Source organism: Panthera onca, chromosome D4 (genome assembly GCF_046562875.1).
Source record: "Panthera onca isolate mPanOnc1 chromosome D4, mPanOnc1 haplotype 2, whole genome shotgun sequence".
Lineage (NCBI taxonomy): Eukaryota > Metazoa > Chordata > Mammalia > Carnivora > Felidae > Panthera > Panthera onca.
The window spans coordinates 1,754,045-1,774,590 of NC_138351.1; the positions used below are offsets into that span (position 1 = coordinate 1,754,045).

The 20,546-nt window shown below is 57.1% G+C and overlaps 1 protein-coding gene across 1 annotated transcript in view; it reads left to right on the forward strand.

Moving 5' to 3' along the window:
- The first annotated feature begins 7,925 nt into the window (after window positions 1-7,925).
- Window positions 7,926-20,546, forward strand: part of FGD3 (FYVE, RhoGEF and PH domain containing 3) — a 50,891-nt gene continuing 38,270 nt past the window's right edge. The window contains exon 1 of the mRNA XM_060610281.3: window positions 7,926-8,067. The gene's annotated coding sequence lies outside the window, so the exon portion shown is untranslated. The remainder of the gene's footprint in view (window positions 8,068-20,546) is intronic.

A 20,546-nucleotide genomic window follows, 5' to 3' on the forward strand; every position in this document is an offset into this window, starting at 1 on the left:
GGGGCCTTCCTGAACTGTTCCACAGGGTGCTCACTCCCCGGGCCGCACTAGGGAGAAGGGAGGGCCCCCGCGAGGCCGGGAGCAGACACCCGCCGCCCCTCTGTCCTGCAGATGGTCCCTGCCAGGCCTAGGCGTCCCGAGAGTCTGTAACTGGCAGGAGACATCGCTTTGGGGGGCACCGCTTTGGTATCAGAGGTGCTGCAGATTTCCAATGGTGGGGATGAGGGTTAGGTATTCAGTGCTGCCCGGGCCTCAGACTGGTCACTCCGGCTGACCCTGTCGCCCAGCTCCAGTATGCACTTCACGGCTGGCCTGGCATCGGGCTACCGTCCTCAGCCCAAGGCCCATCCCGGGAGCCCATCTCACGGTTGATGCCGTGGGCCAGAGCCTTTCCAGCTCTGTGAGCCTCGGCGTCCCCATCCGCGTGTGGTAGACAACAGGAGGTACTGACGGGTGGTCGTGAGGTTCCGCTGGGCCGCGGTCGGTCCCATCCTACCCCACAACATGTCTGTGGGAGATGGGGCTTCCCCACCTGGAAGGGAGGACTGTTGCCCCCCGGTGTCCGAGGCTGCTTCTCACTGCCTCCTGGCTGTGTGACCCTGGGTGCTCTGCCTCACCTCTCGGAGCCTCTGTGGCCCTGAGAACAGGGCCTCCCTGGCTCTGGGGAAGGGCGCGAGTTCCTGTGTGAAAACTCCCAGCAGGCAGGGGCCATCGGGTGTGAGGCAGCCTTACCAATTTGCTTGCCTGTCGGGGAAAGAAAGCACTGAGCGGCAAGAATTACTGATTCATCGGGGAGGAGGGCGCCCACAGTCCAGCCTGGCACCTTTCTGGTCTGGAAGCGATGTGGGGAGGCAGTGCGCCCCCCGGTCTCCTCTGCCGGACTCTGTGTGGCCTGCATCCCGCGGGGGCTGAGCACAGCAGCATCAGGCGCCCACAGTAGCCTGGGTCCTGGGTAGCGGCTGATGGATGGGGACCCCCTGTAGGCCCCAGTCAGGTGCGTGTCGCTACCCCCACATTACAGGTGAGAAACAGGGGTCCTTGGCTCACCCCACGGCCCTGCGGAATGGCTGGGCTCTGCCATCTCCAGACTTACACCCTGCTGTTCCCTGGACCCCCACTCTTCCTCTCAATCACACATAAGGAGTGTTCTTACCACCACTGCCTCCCCTGCTCCCATGGCACTGACTGCAAGCTGACCGCTGCACAAGCTGTAGGCCGTGGAGTCCAGGGCAGACACGGCCGTCCCAGCCATCCAGGCAGCGTTACTAGTCGAGGTTGTCCTCAGAATGACCCCCACCCGTCATCCCGCCCAAGACTGTTCATCGGCTTCTGTCCTTTCACATTCTGTTCCCACCTTAGAATGCTTGTCCCAGCGTTCCTCTGACTGATCACTGCTCATCATCAAGACTCAGGAGCCTTTCCCTGGGAAGCCTCGCTGCCTCGCCGGGCTGGTGTAGCGCCCCTGCCCACCTCTGCTGCACAGCTGTGCCCCCACCGCTGCTTCATGGCTGTGCCTACCGATGCTGCACGGCTGTGCCCACCACTGTACCCCCATGGGGCTGCTGTTACCTGCTCTGCCAGGACCCTGCTCTGCTCCCCGTTGCTCAGTCGGGGTGGCTGCGACCTTCGCAGTCCTCAGGCCTCTGTGCTCACCTGTGCAGGCCCTGTACCTGGCTGAAGGTTCTGCTGCCCAGAAGCATGTCCACAGCTGGCTCCAAGCTGGGGGCCCTCTCGTCCTCCTGTTGGCCTTCCAGGGCTCAGCGAGCAGGGCCCTCCGTCAGGAATGAGCATCAGAACAGACTGCACAACTCTGTGTAACTCGAGTGAGTTAAATGCTCTCCTATTTGCATTTAAAACTGGCATTGCGTCCTATAAAGGTTAACTGTAAAACTCGTGCTACTAATTTAAAATTCAAACTTTATTTTGAATCAAATTAAATAATAAATATATGATGTTATGTCAAGTCAAGAGAGAGACCATGGAAGAAAGGAGAAATTTTGTATGGCCATCTACAATGCTTTTTATATTTATTTACTTACGTATTTATTTATTTAACGTTTATTTATTTATTTATTTTAATGTTTATTTATTTTTGAGAGAGAGAGAGAGCACACAACGAGTAGGGAGGAGCAGAGAGAGAGGGAGACACAGAATCCCAAGCAGGCTCTGCGCTGTCAGCACAGAGCCTGATTCGGGGCCTGAACTCACTAACTGTGAGATCATGACCCGAGCTGAAATCAAGAGTCGGACGCTTAACCAACTGAGCCACCGAGGCGCCTCTTGGACTTTTAGTATTTTAGATGAATTTTTGAATCAGCTTCTCTAGTTCCAAGAAAAAGCCTGAATTAATTTTCTTTTCTTTTTTTTTTTTTTCTTTTCAACGTTTTTTATTTATTTTTGGGACAGAGAGAGACAGAGCATGAACGGGGGAGGGTCAGAGAGAGAGGGAGACACAGAATCGGAAACAGGCTCCAGGCTCCAAGCCATCAGCCCAGAGCCTGACGCGGGGCTCGAACTCACGGACCGCGAGATCATGACCTGGCTGAAGTCGGACGCTTAACCGACTGCACCACCCAGGCGCCCCTGAATTAATTTTCTATTGCTACCATAACAGATTACCACATGCGTCATGGCTTGAAACAGCAGACTTGGTCCGTATAGTCTTTATTTAGGTCAGGAGCTCGGTATGGGTCTCATGGGCTAGAACTCGTGTGGCAGACACGTGCGCCCCCCAGAGGCTCCAGGAGAGGGTCTCCTTCCCTGCCCCATCTTCAAAGCCAGCAGCTTTCTGCTTTGTTTAAAAGTTTCAGATCCCACAGGATCCAGCTACATCCCAAAGGTAAATTCGATGTGAGAACACAAGAGCCCCCAGAACGGCAGGAAATCAAGTCTAGCTTTGTGCCCGTGCGACAGGAGCGGCTTGTCAGTGGGCTCCGTCCTGTGGAGGGACCCTCAGCGAGTCACTGGGCCCCAAAGAGAAATCCTAAACGTGAAGCCGTTTCTGCACCTCATTTGCAGGCAGGACGTCAGCCCTCGGTCGTGGAAACCACCCTCTAGGCGTGCGAATAGAACAGCCCAGATGTTTCCCGCTGTGGAAGGTGTTGGTTTTCACAAGTGAGCAGCAGAACAGAATCGCCAAGGATGCTGGTGGCTCAGAACCAAGAGGGCTTCTCGACCCTCCTCCCCGCCCTCAGTTTTCTCCGGGTGAGTGCGAGCATGAGCAACACGGGCCCCACATTTGCTTCCACATTTGCTCCGGGGCACCCAGCAGGTGCTGCGCTCTGGTTACACTGTGTTCCAGGTTCCAAGGGTTGACGGTGGCCTGGGGAGCTGCAGTGTTGGGCACGCCCACATGGTCACGGGGACATGCCCACCAGCCTGTGGGGAGGCTGATATCCTGGTGGCCCTGACAACAGGGGCTGTACTAAACCTCTTTTAATCCCCCCAACAACTGGGAGAGATTGGTACTCATTATTCTCATTATATGGATGAGGAAATGGAACTCAGAGAGGGTAAGTAACTTGTCCAAGGACGCACAGCCCCTAACCGCTGCCCCTTGGTGACATGTGAGCACAAAGAATAGCAGAGTGGGTGCCCACCCAGTGCCCCCAGGCTCAGAAGACCAGGAGGCTTGCCAGGTATGTGTGCGTGTGTGTTGTGTGGTGGGCCCAGGGGTCCATGAGGACGGCCAGGAGCTGGGTGTGATGGGTCAGAGAGGTCAGGTGTGGCTCTCAGGTTACCGGAGCCAAAGTAGCTTTCCCCTTAAAGGCCGAGCAAAACGGGCTGTTGCCTGGGAAAGGAAGGGCATTTCCAGCCCCACGGAAGGCTGGAGCCTTGCTGAGGAGCCTTGAATGCCAGGACAGGGCGTCTGTTGCTTATCCTTCGGGCCATGGGGAACCGCCGAGGTGTTTATTCCAAGCCAATGTTAGAGTTACAGAAAAGCTGGGGAACTGGTAGCCAGTCCCTGGCTCCTCACGGGGTCCCTGAATGTAGGCAACCACAGCACACCCACCGAATCAGGCACAGCCGCCTTGGTGCTCCCCCCCCCCCCCCGCCCCGGCCGTCTAAACTCCGGACCCACCCACATTTCACCCACTGCCAGTGATTTTCCTTTCCTGCTCTGGATGCCACCCTGCACTTAGCTGTTCCTTCTCCTGACCCTCCCCGATTTGCCACAGCGCAGGGCCCTCAGTTTGAGCTTCCCCTCCGTTTCCTCGTGGCTGCAGGCTGCTTACATTTGGGAGGAACCCTGCAGAAGGTCACATCGGGGCTTCAGGGATGGCACGCATCTGCAGCGCCTCCCTGGCGACCTGGCCTGGTCACTGGGTTCAGCTGGTTTCTCCTTCGCCTTCAAGGTTGCTAAGCATCTTGGGGGAGACGGTGCGGATCCGGTCTCTCCTGAGACCCCCGCCGTCTTCCCGCGTGTGGTCCTGTCCTCAGCCCCTGTTCCTGGCGCCTCCCAAGCCTCTGTGCAGCGTCACCGTGGGCTGGGGTTCTGGCCCCCCGCACGGCTGGCTGACTTCAGTTATTAACATCAGCTTGGACTCATGGATATTGACTCTGCGGGTTAAATCTGACACCCTTTCTTTTGTTGCTCAAGCGATTCCGGCTCTGGCTGCTGGGAGCTGCCCCAGACCAGGTCCTGAGTCCTGCTGACAAGTCCCACCTTTTTTCTGAGCATTTTCATCCTTTCTGGAGCCAGCACACGTTCCAGCCTCATCTTTCCAGGGGATGTCCAGGGACAGGAGGGCGTGGTCAGGGGGTCCCTGAGGGAAGGAGGGTGTGGTCAGGGGGTTGTTCTGGCTGGGCTGCCGTGGGCTGCAGAGGAGACGGGTCAGTGGCCTGAGGTGGATGGGGTCGGCTGCCCTCCGGTTCAGGTCCCAGGTCCCTGCAGGTGCTACCAGAATCTGAAGACCCATCAAGGCGGGGTCTCACCGGGTTTCTCTGTCTGTTGATGCTCTTCTGGGCTGAATGGAGGACGTGTCCAAAACTGAGATGAAATACGCTGTTTTCCAAGGGACAGTTGGCACGGGTTTTAGCACCATATTCCCCAAGCACTGATGCACTCGTCATTTAGGCTCGTGGTACCCCGTGTACACAGCCGTGACAGAGAGGCAGCCTGAGGGAAGCTGTGTGCTCGTGTGTTCAGGTCTGAGACCTGGGACGTGTCACCGAGAGCGCTGGAACTATGGCGGGGCTGGGCTGGGGCATCTTTCCCATGACACGGGTGAGGCCTCTGCAAACACATGGGGCTTCTGCCATCCTGGCCAGGCCCTGCGGCCACCTCCACCCCCTGCTACACCCTCTGTGTGGGCCAGGGGGCACCCCTGAGGCTGCCAGGGGAGGGGCTTCTTGCTCAGAGACCCCCTGTCTGCAGACTGATGGGAGAGCAGCCGGTTGGGGGGCCCCCTGGGAGAGGGGGTTCACGGGCCCTGCCCCCTGGGTACGGCCAGCCTTGTCTCGGGGCCTCCACCAGCAAAGCCAGGAGACAGGCTTCACTCCAGGGCTGCCGGGATCAGATGGCACAGGTTGTGCCTGTCCTGCTGCTTCTGGAGGGCCATAGGCACCCCTCCCCGGGGAGGTGTCCTGCATCACCTTGGCTCACAGCAAGCTCTGTGCCGAGACAGGCCTGGAGGCGTGTCCCTGTATTCCTGGCTACTGTCCTTTAGAGAATTCTAGGTGTGTTTGGGGGGCTTAGTCAACTAAGGTCCAGCTTCAGCTCAGATCATGATCTCATGGTCCATGAGTTCGAGCCCCATGTCAGGCTCTGTGCTGACAGCTCAGCACCTGGAGCCTGCTTCCGATTCTGTGTCTCTGGCTCTCTCTGCCCCTGCCAGGCTCACTCTCTCTCTCTCTCTCTCTCTTGAAAATAAACATTAAGAATTTTTTTAAATAAAAAAAAAGAATAAAGTATTTTTTTTTAATTTAGAAAATTCTGGGTTGGTCACAGCACAGAAATGTGGGGTGGGAGCGTGTTATACACACTTGCATACGGTGTGTGTGAGCGCGTGCGTGTGTGTGAGCACACAGGTGTGTGTGCACACATGTGGCTTCCATCCACCAGCTGTCAGGACGAAAGCCACGGTGGCACCCATGCCCAGGCCGGTGAGCCAGGAGCCGGCAGACAGAGCTCCAGCCGCCTTGTCTGGAGGCACTCCCGGCTCCCTCCCAAGCGTTTCACCCGTCTTGAGACTTCTTCATCTGTGACTAGAATTAATGCCCTCCCTGGGGGCAAGCGATGATGCCCTCACGTGGGGGCCTGGCGTCTAGCGAGTGTGCAGAGCAACTGATTCATCACTGGTCAGTACGTAAGCATTTAGTAAACAGTCCTTATTGGAGTTACACTCACCGTGTAATAGTAGCTTACTTGCCGTCCGTGTGTCTGGCAGGGGGAGTCAGCGTCTCTGCGGCAAGCGGCCAAGCTCGGGGCTGTGGGCCCCACAGGTGCGATGCCTGGGTGCTGAAGGAGAGTGTTCGGGCACATCAGACCGGCACAGGAGGGGGCCCCTTCTCGGGGGTCACGCAGCTGGTGGAGGCCGGGGGAGAGGTGCGGGACCCAGTGTGCTTGGGGGCCAATGTTGCAGAGAAAAGAGTGTGTGTCCAGCTCGCTGGGGACAGGATGCCTTGCCTCTTGTGCTCCAGGCAGCACAGCAGAAACGTTTGTTGACAGGCCGTTGCTGGCTATCTTTAAACGCAGCAGATAAACATTTGGGATTGAAGTGTTTCTACCGTTTCTTGCATGCCACAGGCCAATCACACGGCTCCAACCTCAGCCAAAGACACCTTTTCTTCACTGGGGTTGGCAACAGTCACCCGTGGGTTCGGGACCCCGGGATGGAGTTACCTGGTGGCACCTGGAGGCACGGGGTCTCCTTCCGGGATGACCTTGGGGCTGAATCTGAAGCCCCCTGTGGCTTTGCACTGGGAGGGAGCCTTTCTCCGAGAGGCAGTTGGGTGGGAGTTTCGGGTGAAGAGACCCGGGTTTGGATGAAGAAATGCAGCCCGGATGGGAAGTGCCTGAAAGCCAGCGGCCCCGTCCTTCCTGGTGGCTATTTGTCAGACTCTTCCTTCACGGCTGAGCGGGAAAAAGGGACACTTGCACTCGGTCCCTCCACGTGGCAGAAGGCATCTTTCCCGAGTGGTGATCCGGCCCCCACCGCTGCTGCCTCCTAACTATTTAATGCCACGTAGCACTCGCCTCAGGAGCCGATGACACGACATTCTTGGTGGACCACAAGCCTGTGTTTCTATCTGCAGATTTCCTGGCAAAGGAAAGGCCACATGGGGACACTTGGAGCTGTGTCCGGAGGAATAGGACGACGGGCCCAGCATCTCCTGGGTGTCGGGGGCCTCACCCTGGCTGTCACCTCCTGTCCCTGATGCTACAGGCATGTTGCTGTCCTGTGGGCACGTGTGTGTGTGTGTGTGTGTGTGTGTGTGTGTGTGTCCCTCACTGACCCATGGCTGGTTTGGGGTGGCCTGGCAGGGCTGCCCATGTCTTGCCTGGGTCCTGTGTCAGCCACACACAGCATCACACACACACAGCATCTCACACGCACACATGCACACACACACACAGACACACACCCGCACGGCCTCCAAACAAAGCCCTCTGTAAGCAACTGTGTCCTCCCGGGAGCCTCCCGAGACACGTGCTAAGCGTGTACACACAACCGTGCTGGTGGAGTAAAGTGTCCTGTGGCCTCAGGACCTTGTAACAAGTCTGTAAGAGGGAGGGCGGGCCGCAGGGGGTTGCGGAACAATAGATAACACCTCTCTTCTCCCAGCCTGCCCCGGCCCGCTTCCGCCCACAGGGACACCCGGCTCGCGTCCCACCGCACCCAGCCGCCGGCCCACCGCGTTGCCACGGAGACGGTGGGCATCCCAGGGGCCGCCCCGCCCCCTGCTGGCTTTGTCGAGGCTGGAGAAGAAAGGGGCTGTGCGGGCGCCGCCCCGCCCGAGGGAGGGCCGGAGGGGGCAGGGCCGCCGTGCCCGCCCCGCGGTGGCCTCCCCGCGCGCGCCGGCCGGACGGGGGCTTCCTGCTGGGCCCCCTTGGCAGGGAAGGCGGTGAGTAGGTGCGACTGGAAAGGTTTCAGGTGGCGGTGAGGTCCGGGTCCCCGCGCTGCTCGTCCTGCAGGGTGGCGGGCAGGGGCGCTGCTCGTTCTGCAGGGTGGCGGGCAGGGACACAGCGCCTGCGTGCGCCCAGGTGACTTGAGGAGGGGGCCTGCCCCTCCCTCGGCGGGTCCCCGCCCCCCGGCCTCCCCCCCCCCCCCCCCCGGATGTTTGCTGGGCACGTGCGTGTCTGTCTCCGGACGTCCCCACGTCTGGCTGAACCGCCGGGAGGGGAGTGGGGGTGTGCTTAGAAATGCCACGGCCTGAGGTTGCCACGAAAACGGGGACCCCGTTTCAGACGCCGGACAGTATTTTTATAAAAGCAATTTTTTAGAGCAGTTTTAGGTCCACAGCAAAATGGAGGGAAGTTCAGAGATTTACCCTGCGCCCCTGGCCCACCCCCGCCTCCCCCTCATGGAGGGGCGCCTGTGAGCCTGCATGGGCTGGGCATCGTGGCCCGGAGCCCACACGTTGTTGGGGTCACTCTTGGTGGGCCTTCCGTGGGCTTGGGACAAATGTGTCCTGATGCCTGTCCATCATTTCACACCCTAAGAAGCCCCTGGCAGCCAGGTCACACCGGCAGGTCTGTGCGGGTGTTGCCTTCTAGGATTGGCTTCTGTCACTTAAGTTTCCGGTGTTCCCCCGCCCCTTGCTTTCTCTCTCTTCAGGGAAACCAGCCCCTCGGACGCATGTGGTCGAGGGTACCTTTTCTTGACAAAGAGGCTGAAGACTGCACACTCCCGAGTCCTTGGGGACGCCAGGCCCCAGGCTCTTTGGAGGTGTGGACCAGGACATGGGCATGTAGGGCGACTTCCCAGCTCAGCCTGGAGTGAAGGGGTCTGCACACACGATTCCTCTTTGAACTAGTGTAAGCCGGCAGGCCCAGCCACAGTGCCTTTTCGGGAAAGTTCAACGTGCCTGGGGTGGGGGTTCCGTCCAGGCCTGGCTGTTGGGCTGCTGGGGCGGGCGGCTGAAGGCCACGGGCTCTGGGTGCAGAGCTTCCTCTGTGCCAGGCCAGGGTCCCACCGGCACAGAGACTCCCTCGGGTAGACCCTGGGCTGGGGCCTCAGTTTCCTCCTCTGTACCACAATGGTTGCCACAGCTCGTCCCCGGGCCCTTGGTGGGCTCACTCAGTGACCTCAGCCTGCGCCGTGGGGGCCTGGACCTGCTCTGGGCACTGTGGACAGACGGGCTCTGGGGGCTCAGGGCAGGACACGACCACCTGCCCCCCAGCCATGTGACTGGGGCCCATGCCTCAGTGTCCCCAGCTGTCCAGCAGGGCTTGCTATGGGTGACAGGAGCTGAAGGGTGCCCTCTGCACACACATGGCTAGTCAGACTGCAATGGCTTCCCTGGGTGGCGGGATGCCTTCCCAGGCTCATGGTCGCCAGTCATGCCTCAGTCCCACAGCCTCGGGCCAGCTTTGGGGGCTTCCTCCCACCCCAGGACACATGGTGAGGGACCCCCAGGGGCCTTGGGGCTGTGTGGGGACCTCCCTCAAGCACAGATGGGGTTGGAGCATGCCCATGGCTCAGCAATCCCAGCCCACTCAGGCCACCCCCTCCCCGCAGCCGCTGCCCACTGTGTGTGTGCGTGGACTTGTGTGTGTGCACGTGTGCACAGGGACCTGTTGTCCAGTGAGAGGCTGGGCGCCCATGTTGGCAGCGATCTGCCCCCGAGGGGCTGAAGGCCGTCTCCTCCCTGTGGGCACTGATGCCTGGCCCCATACCCTGCGCTGCAGCCAAGGAGGGGGCACCGTCCTGCCACTCCCCTGAGGCTCCTGCACCAACAGTAGCGCTCAACTAACTGGCCCGTGGGCACTGAGCACCGCTAACCACCTAGTGACCCACCCACTTCCTTTTTTGTATCTCCATCCATCTCCTCCTCCCTCCTCCCTCCTTTCTCCTTCCCTCCTTCATCCTCCTCCCTCCCCCCTCCCTCCCTCCACCCCTCACCTGCCTCCTCCCTCCTGCCTCTTTGCCATCTTGTTGCAGAAGGGATCTGGTTCAGCTAAAGCATGCAGGATAGAGAAGCAGGTGCATACAAGGGGAGAGCTGTGTGTTTGCCAGGCTGAACTCAGGGCGGGGCTGGTGAAGCCGCAGGGTGGGAGCCCAGGACCCACTTGCATGGGAGCGCTGGACCTGGGCTGACTCTTCCCGGTTGTGAGTTTGGGAAGCTACCTCCCACGTCCAGGTTGGCCCTTGTGAGCTGTGGGAGCCTATGAGCAGATCGAGGAACACTCAGAGGGGGTCTGCTGCTCGGGAGCCCCGAGGTGGCCTGGGGACACAGAGCACCCCAACCTGGGACACGGCAAGGGCAGGATGCTCCAGGTGGAAGCTGAGGCTGTCAGCCCAGAGTTGCCCCCACCCCCAGCTCACGCCCTCCTGGGGCTGCTCAGCCCCCAGGGTCCCCCGCAGGAACAGGGAGATGGGGCAGAATGGGGGTGGCCAGCGCCCCTGCCTGGCTGAGCGGGAGGTGAGAGACCAAGGAGGCCGTGTCTGGTGTGTCTGGTGCCGAGGAGGGAATCCCCACGGGCTTTCTAGAGCTCCAGCTGGGGCTTTTAGAATGAAGTTGCTGGCGACATATGCTTGAACCTTTTGTTTCCCAGTAATTAATTTCCAGTAAGCCCCTCCCGCTCCCTCCTTTCACAGTGCATGTTTGGGGGGGCTGCCAGCAGATTCGCATCCTCCCTCCCCTGAAAGGCAGTCCCCTAAATACACAGAGCTATGAAGGCTGAATCACTTTGGTTCATCAGGACCTGAGAGTGAGGATCCCAATGGGAGAGGATGCGTATGTGGGGCTGCGGCCGGGACGGTGGTGGACCCCGAACTCAGGGCCTGGGCCTGGGTGCTGGTGGCCACCCCGTGTCACCCTACTTCTTGAATCAGAGAAATTGAGGGTTTCCTTCTAGACCACTGGGACAAAGTGAATATTGCAATAAGTACTTAAGTACTGTTAAGAAACGCTAACCATCATCTGGGTTTTCAGCGAGCCACGATCTTTTTGCTGGTGGAGGGTCTTCCCTCAGTGTTGAAGGCTGCTGACCCCTCAGGGCAGTGGCAGCTGACCCCGCAGGGAGGTGGCGGCTGTGGCCATTTCTGGAAATAAGACAACTGTGACGTTTGCCACGTTGACTGACTCTTCTCTCAAGAACAATTTCTCTGTAGCACGTGATGCTGTTTGGCATTTTACACACAGAACTTCCTTCAAACCCGGAGTCTATCTTGTCACACCCTGTCCACTGCTCTGTCAGCTAAGTTCGTGTGATATTCTCAATTCTGTGTTGTCATTTTGACACTCTTCACAGCATCGTCACCAGGAGCACACTCCGTCTCAGGAAACCACTTTCTTTGTTCATCCACGGGAAGCAAGTCCCCATCCGTTGGAGTTTTATCCAGCTCCCAGGGAGCTTGGCCCAGCTCCCTGCCGTCTTCAGGCCCCCCTTCTGCTTCCGGTTCTCCTGTTTCCACACGTCTGCAGTGACTTCCTCCCCTGGAGTCCTGAACCCCTCAAAGTCCTCCCTGGGGCCGGAACCAGCTTCTTCCCAACTCCTGTTCATGTTGAATCGTGACCTCTTCCCATGAATCCCCAATGTTCTTCATGGCATCTAGGATGGTGACTCCTTCCCAGGATGTTTTCAGTTTACTCTGCCCAGATCCATCAGAGCAATCAGTGTGTGTGGCAGCTATGAGCTCACGAAAAGTGTCTCTTAACTAATGAGACTTGGAGGTCAGAATTACCCCTCGGTCCATGGGCTGCAGAATGGTGGTGGTGTTGCAGCAGGCATGAAAGCAACAGTAATCTCATTGCTCGTCTCCATCAGAGCTCTTGGGTGACCAGGTGCAATGTCTTTGAGCAGTAATCTTTTGGAAGGAATCTTTTCTCCTGAGCAGCAGGTCTCAACAGTGGACTTGAGCCACTCGGTCAACCGTGTTGTGGACAGATCTGCTGTCCTCCAGGCTTTGTTGTTCCAAGTTAAGAGCACGGGCGGAGGAGATTTTGCGCGATTGCTACGGGCTTAGGATTTTCAGAATGGCCAGTGAGCTTCCACCTGGCTTCCACCTCAAGTCACCAGCTGCATCCGCTCCTGAGCAGAGTCCGCCTGTCCCTGGAGGCTTTGAAGCCAGGCACTGACTTCTCCTCTCCAGCCATGAAAATCCTAGGTGGCATCTTCTTCCAGCAGAAGCCTCTTTCATCTGCATGGAGAGTCTGCTGTTTAGTGTGAGCACCTTCCTGAGTCCTCTCGGCCAGATCTTCTGGATAATTCCGGCAGCTTCTGCGTCAGCACGTGCTGCCTCACCTTGCACTTGGGCGTCACAGAGAGAGCTTCTTTCCCCAAACCTCCTGAACCAACCTCTGCTAGCTCCTACCTCTTCTGCTCCTTCCTTACCTCCTCAGCCTTCGCCGGATCGAAGAGTCTGGGCCTTGCTCTGGGCGAGGCCTTGGCTGAAGGGAACGTCGTGGCCGCTTTGATCTCCCATCCAGACCAGCCAGACTTCTTCCATATCAGCAGTCAGGCTGTTTCCCCTGCTTATCACCCGTGTGTCCACTGGAGCGGCGCATGCGTGCAGTGTCCTTCAAGGACTCTTCCTTTGCCTTCACAGCTTGGCTACCTGTTTGGCACAAGTGGCCTAGATTTCAGCCTGTCTTGGGTTTCGCCCTGTCTTCCTTACGAAGCTTAATCTTTCCTAGCTTGTGATTGAACGCGAGAGACGCGTGACTCCTCCTTTCGCTTGAGCGCTTGGGGGCCATTGTGGGGTTCTGAGTGGGCCTAATGTCAGTACTGTTGTGTCTCAGGGAATGGGGAGGCCTGAGGAAGGGGACAGAGATGCAGGTGGGGACAGGTGAGCAGCCAGAACACAAGAGTTTATCAGTTATCAGTTTGAGTTTATCAGTTAAGTTCATCTTATATGGCTTGGCTCACGGTGCCTCAGCTTAGCATGGTGACATCAAAGATCACAGATCACCGAAACAAATATAATAATGATGAACAAGTTTGGAAAAATGGTGCCAAAAGACTTGTTCCACACACGGTTGCCGTAAACCTTCCATTTGTGAAAAACTGCAGGGAAGCGAGGTGTGCCTATATACGCACAATGATTTTCTTTCTTATGGGGTTAAAAAAAAGCCCATAGACACGGCACCCCCTCAGTGATGGGCATCAGAGTGCTGTGTCACAGGCCAGGGGCCACTTCGCCTGGGGCATCGCCCTCACTCACCGGGACCTCCCGTAACTGTCCTGTTCTGTCTGCAAGGCTCCCAAACGCCACCTCGCGTAAGGGACTGAGGCCACAAGTTCTCCAGCGCATCCCAAAGGCTCCTTTTGGCTGAGATGACTGAACTGTCAAAGGTTTTCAGAGCAATTCTGCTTTTGTTTTGTTTACGTAAAGAGGTAATGGGACTGCTCAGCAATCAGGCCCTCACTCTCTCACGCTGACATCTGGCGCCCAAAGCCAGGTGTGGGCTGCGAGGCTGTCCTTAGTGCCGCCTGGCTTCCGGCTACATGCTCAGCAGCGCCCAATTTAGGGGACATTTTCTGTCTTTGAACAATATGCACTTTCAGTGGAAAGGAACCTAGAGAACATTTTGCAAAAGTGTGTTTTCAGAAAGCAGAATTACATTCCGGGTCCATTCCTCCTGGGTTTCTTGACCGCATTTTTCCTCAGAGAAATTTAAGACAGCTAAGTAGAAATTAAATTTTCCATGTATAAACAGACATGGAGACAGTAGTGCCTCTGACGGCAACTGCTGGAGGTTTGGAATCTCGAATGAGCAGTAAGAGTTTACCGTCTTATTTTTAAATAGGTTGACTGTTCTCCCAAATGCAAATATGATAAATGTTCTTTGTAAAAATGCATATATTCCTGAGAAGCAAGGAGAGGAAAATGGAAAACCCCAGAAGCCCAGCCCCAGAGCCGGCAAGCCCAGCGGCCTGCACGTCCGTGGGGAGTTTGCTGTTCCCTCCCGGGTCTTGTCCGGCACTGGGTGGGTGGGTGTTCAGGCACCTGCCGACTGACAGAGCTGACCCCTCCAAAGCCCGTTGTGTCCCACCGCCTCAGTGCCCGACACTGCCCCACCCTGGCCTGACGGTCCTCCCCGGAGTAAGCAGGAGGGGCAGGGCGCAGGGAGCCGTGCCGGGATGAGGGGCGGGCAAGCCTCCGTCTTGGGGAGCTGCTGGGAGACCGAGTGAAGGCTTCGCGCATCCCTGAGCCTCGGTTTCCTCATCGCCATCGGTACCGGGATGTTCCCCTGCAGGGCCTTGGCTCGCCCTGCTGCCCTGCGCCCCATGTCAGTGGCCCGCTGTCCCGGCCACATCCTCTGCTGGCTCCCAGCCTGGCCTTGGCAGCTGCTTGGCCTCCTGAGACACTGCCTCCCTTCTGGGAGCAGGGAGGCGGGGTGTCCCCGAGGCTGCTCCTCCTTCACTCTGTCTGTGGGGACGCAGGGGCTGTGATGCCAGGTGCCGATGTTGTGGGGAGGGGAGCGGCGGGCCCTGGAGGGCAGGAGTGTCCAGCCTGCGCACCTGTGCTGGGTGTGGACGGTGGTGCGGGGGGCGCCCTGGGCAGAGGGCACAGGGTGACGGGCGGGGTGTGCTGGCTAATGTGGAGGAGATGCGAGGCCTTGGGGCTCGGCCCCACGTCCATTTCTGTTGTGCTGGGGATTCTGGGAGCTGCCCTGTTTCCCTGGATAAGTCACTGTTTGCCTTAACAATCAGGGGACTCCGTTAGCCCCCTTTTTTTTTTTTCAATTTTTTAAAAATGTTTATTTTTGACACAGAGAGAGAGCAAGTGGGGGAGGGACGGAGAGAGGGAGACACAGAACTGGAAGCAGGCTCCAGGCTCTGAGCTGTCAGCACAGAGCCTGATGCAGGGTTGGAACTCACAAACAACAAGATCATGACCTGAGCTGAACTTGGACCTTTAACCAACTGAGCCACCCAGGCGCCCTCCATTAGCTCTCTCTTAAAAATTAAACTTTTTATTCTGCAATAACTAACCGTAGATTCACGTGTGGTTTACGCAGCCTCCCCGGAGGGTGACGTCCTGCACAACTGTGGAGTGCCGTGCACAGCAGGACGTCCACACGGGCACAGCCAGGTGTGAACTGCCTAAGGACGCAGCTCGCCTGTGCTCCGTGAACGCAGGTCCATGAACGATGCTCTGTAGGTGGAGCTTGGAGCGGTTTCAAATGGACCCGCCGGGTCTGCTGTGCACCCAGCGGGTCGGGGCTGCGGGCGTGCCTCAGCTCAGCCCTGCACCCCTGGGGCACACGGGGCTGTGTGCAGGTCAGGGCTGTGGGGAATGAGGCTGCACATCTGCGTGCAGGTGTCTGCATGGACGCAGGGCTTCGCGTCTCCGCACGGACACGAGGCCGTTGCTGCGTCCTGGGTGGTGGCCCTTTCCTTCTAGAAGAACCTGCCGGGCTCTTCCCAGAGCGGCAGCCCATTTGCGAGCCGGGTGTGGGTGGCCAGTTTCAGCACATCCTGGACGCCGTGGGCTGGCCTGGCCTGTCTCCATGTTCTCCTTCCCACACGTGTGAGGGCATCTAACCCCGGCCAAGCTCGCACTTGTCAATTTTCCCATCAGGGCTCGTGCTCTTGGTGTCCTGGCCCCAGGTCCCAAAAGTTTTCTCCTGTTTTTCTTGAAGTTAGTTTACATTTTACGTTTACATCTATGACCCACTTTGTGCTGGTGTGTGTATCAGGCGTGCGGTTTAGGTCGGGTTTCTTGTTTGCCTGTGGAGGTCCCGTCCTCCGAGGCCATTTGTGGACAGGCTCTTTTTCCTCCCTTCGCACGGTTGGCACCCCCCTCCCCCCCGCCCCCGCGGTGGGGCTCCCGCCGTGCCCCGTTGATGCCTGTGTGTGTCCCCCCAGCGCCACCCTGTCCCCTTTGCTGTGGCTACAGAAGGACCTTACTGTGGGGCCAGGGGCCCCTCCAGCGTCTTCCGCCTGTTCACGGCCGCCTGCTGCCCGGGGACCCGTGCCCCCCATGTACATTCTGGAATGAGCTCCTCTAAGGTCTACAGAAAGCCTTGCTGGGACCTTGATAGAAACTGAATTAAACTCACAGGTCATTTGTGGGAGAATTGACGTTGCTACTGTCTTGAATCCTCAGTCCATGAACACAATATGCCTTTTTTAAGATTTCTGTTTCCTTCGTCATCATACTATACTTTTCAGCACCCAAGCTTAGCACATGCTTGTGCGTGTGTGTGTGCGCGTGTGTGTGTGTGTAAATGGCATTGTGTTTTTTGGATTTTGGCATCTGCACGTTCATCGCCGGCATATAAACATTCAAGCGATTTTCGTGAATTGATCTTGTGTCCGTGACTTGCTACTTCTAAGTGTTTTTGTAGATTCATGGGGTTTTCTTAGACAAGCGTGTCATCTGCACACATGGACACGTTTATTCCTTCCGTGTGCTCCGCTCTGATGAGCAACAACAGTGACATCCTCTCCCGTTCCCACCCTCCAGAGGTGGTGTGGGATGAACGGTGCCCCCCAAATTCATGTGCTGAAATCCTAACCCTCAATGCCTCAGAATGTGACCGTATTTAGAGAGTGAACCTTTAAAAAGCTAACTAGTTAAAATGAGGTCTTGTGTGTGGGCCCTAATCCAGTGTGACTGGTGTCCTTATAGGCAGAGATGTGGACACAGACATGCACGGAGGGACGACCCCGTGAGGACACGGGAGAGGATGGCCGTCTATGCACCAGGAGGGAGGCCTCAGGGGAGGCCGGCCCTGCTCACGCCTGCCTCCCCAACTTCCCTCCCCCGGGACTGGGGCAGATGCATTCCTGTGGTTTCTACGGTATTTTGTTACAGCAGCCGGAGCAGCCCCCACCACAGAGGTTTTCCCGCCCCAACTTCATGCCCAAGTTCTGCCTGTTGATTCACTTCACCTAAAATAGCCTTTTCCATCTGGCTTCTTACGAGACGCATCCCTGTCGCTGGTGTATCAGTAGCTGAGTGATGTTTCCTGTTAGGACCGTTCCACACTTGGCTGATTCATTCTCCAGTTGGTGGACATTTGGGTTATTTCCAGTTTTGAGTTATTATGAACAAGCTTTCCACAGACATAGTGACCAGGTCTTTGTGGGGACAGGTGTTTTCTTTTCTCTTGGGGAGACCCCCCCCCCCAGGAGTGGGATTGCTGGGTCGTAGGCGGGTGTGTGCCAAGTGCTTCTGTCACCCCTCATCCTGTCGGCACTTGGTACCATCAGCCTTGGACTTTGGCCACTCTGATGGGCATGGCGGTATCTCAGTCTCTCATGGAGGCTACGTTTCCCTGATGACAGTGCTGCTGAGCCTGTCCCTGTGTGCTCCTTGTCTGTTTAGACAACTTTTGTAAGCCAAGTGCCTGGTCTAGTCTATTCCTCAGTTTATTTTTATCAGATTCTTTGTCTTTATTGGTTCATAGGAATTTTTTTTAACTTTTATATCATTTGAGTAGTGTTCACTATCACACTAGAAAAATGTGACAGATAGAATGTCTAATGTAGGAAAGAGGTGCTAAAACATTGCCAGAGGTGAAAACTAACCTTAACATCTTCCTGAAAGGCAGTAGAAATAAAAGTAGGGAAAGAGAAAGGCACATTTCACAAGATTATTTCAGTAATAATATCTTGTCCCAGAGGCGACAAACAGCAAACTAGCCTTATTTTAAAACATGTATCCATAGGAATGTTTTATATATTCTGTACACAAGTCCTTTGTCAGATGGATGTATTACAAGTACTTCCTCCTACTCCGCAGCTCCCCTTTGAATAAGCACAAGCCTCGTGTCGGTGACGTTTGGTTTATCACGTTTTTTCCTGTGGCTTTTAGGCCTGAGACATCTGCGTGCCTTGAGGGCGTAGGTGTCTCGCCTGCGTGTTTTTAGAAGCTCTCTAGGGCTCGCGGTTAAGACCGATCGTCCCAGCTATTGTGTGTGAGGTGAGTGACGGCTGAAGTCCACCTGTCCGTGCGGTGCCCACTTGCGAGGGGCTCTCCCGTCCCAGTGAGCGCTCACACCATCAGCCAAAACCAGCCGACCACGTGCGCGTGACTGCAGTTCTGGACTCCCCATCCTGCTCGTTCATACGTTCCTCCATCCTGACCCACTGACACTACCTGTCTTGTTTTAATTCAGTTTACTTTTGTTATTATAGGAATTATTTTACTTAATGAACTAAACCATTTTACTTATTATAGAAACCTCTGCACTGTGGTAATGGACAGAAGCGGTTCCCCATTGTCAGCCATTCATATCTGTGATTTCCCTCCTACAGACACGGCCGTGTGTCACGTTCTTGCTCATCCATGGGCGCGAAGGACTGGCACGTGCAGGGGCCGCGGCACACGGGGCTGTGAGCCATTTCGTCATCGTTGTTTTGGTGGAGGCTCCAGATTGCCTTCCACAAGGTGCAGGGAGAGGGGTGCTCCCCAACCACTGTTTGCACCTGTTCAGGCCTCCCTTCTTCTCCGGGGTAGCAGTGCCCCCATCCTGTGCTCCCTCTCCTCCTCCCCCGTGCTTCCCCATCCTCCTCCTCCTCCCTTCCTGTGCTCCCCCATCCTCCCCCCCGTGCTCCCCCATCCTCCCCTCCTGTGCTCCCCTATCCTCCTCCCCCCCGTGCTCCCCCATCCTCCCCTCCAGTGCTTCCCCATCCTCCTCCCCCATCCTCCCCTCCTGTGCTCCCCCATCCTCCTCCCCCATGCTCCCCCATCCTCCTTCCCCCCTGTGCTCCCCTATCCTCCTCCTCCGTGCTCCCCCATCCTCCTTCTCCGTGCTCCCCCATCCTCCCCCCCTGTGCTCCCCCATCCTCCTCACCCCATGCTCCCACATCCTCCTCCCCCCCGTGCTCCCCCATCCTCCTCCCCCATGCTCCCCCATCCTCCTTCCCCCCGTGCTCCCCATCCTCCCCCCTGTGCTCCCCCATCCTCCCCCTGTGCTCCCCATCCCTCCCCCCCCGTGCTCCCCCATCCTCTTCCTCCATGCTCCCCCATCCTCCTCCCTTCCTGTGCTCCCCCATCCTCCTCCCCCGTGCTCCCTCATCCTCCCCCCATGCTCCCCCATCCTCCTCCCTCCGTGCTCCCCCATCCTCCTCCCTCGTGCTCCCCCATCCCTCCCCCCCGTGCTCCCCCATCCTCCTTCGCCCCTGTGCTCCCCCATCTTCCCCCTGTGCTCCCCCATCCTCCTCCCTTGGGCTCCTTCGTGCTCCCCCCATCCTTCTCCATTTATCAAGTGTCAATGTTTTGCCCTATTTGTGGTCTCCCCACGTAGACCGGTAGGCTTTTTTCTCACAACTATTTTTTTAAAAACGCAGCACTCACAACTAGAACATTCTGTGGCCAGAGACCAGCCCATGAGGAGTCCTTGCCACCCCAGCCGTCGGCCAGGTGCTTCTCTGTACTGACCCAGGACCATGCAGTCCACCCGCCAGTGCTCAGGCCTTGGTTGTTTCCAGGCTTGCTCTTACCCGCCCTGGTGCAGGGAGCCACCTGGCCCTCGCCACCACGCACCTGTGCAGTATGCTCAGCACTGATTTTGGAGTGGTCAGTGCTGGGTCAAAGGGCAAGTGTCCCCTTCCCTCGCCCCACCCATCCTGTGGAGGGGTCTCTGCCAACCTGACGGGAAGAGAGGGTACGTGGGTGTGGGCCGTAGCTGTCCCATCACATGTGTGGCGGGCCACTTAGATTTCCTTTTCTGTGAGCTATCAGCTCTGGATCATTCCACAGCCCACGCATCCCTCATTCCTCACCAGGACTAAATGACGGAGGTGGCTCATCCAATGGAGGCCAGCTGTCTGAATCTTGAAGAAGACACAAAACCGAGCCAAGTCGCAACGCGATGAAGTGCGGGCTCAGTGGAGGCCCTGCACGTGAAAACAGCAGACAGATGGCTCTGCGTCCAGTGACTGTCTTTACCACCTATGTCCCTCACGTTGCCTCCCTGGTTAAAGTTATTCAGGACACGAAAGGCTGTGAGAAGCGTGATTCTGAGGGAAAACAGCGTGGCTCGTGGTCCCACAACACGATCGTTCCATCCATTAAAACATTAAATACTGATTTTGGAATAATTTTAGAGGCACAGACGAGTTGCAGAGACAATACAAGGGGCTGCTGGGTAGCCTGGACACAGCTTTTCCCAATGTCCACGTCCACACAGTGGGCTCCGTTTGTCCAGAAGCTTAGCTTGGGGGAAATGCCACTGGCCACAGACTCATGTTTTACCCACATCCGATGTGGGGCACCATAATGTGTTTAGTAAACATGGAATTTTAATGTTTGTGCCCAGAAATCTATCAAAGGACAGGAGAGAGAATTTGGTTATCTTGGCAAGTTTTTTTTCTTTACAAAGAAATAAACACTTTAATTCCGGATGTTTTCAACAAGGGGCAGGACCAGAGGGGGCACAGGGCTCCCACCGTCCAGGGCTGGGTCATGTGAGCAGCGCCC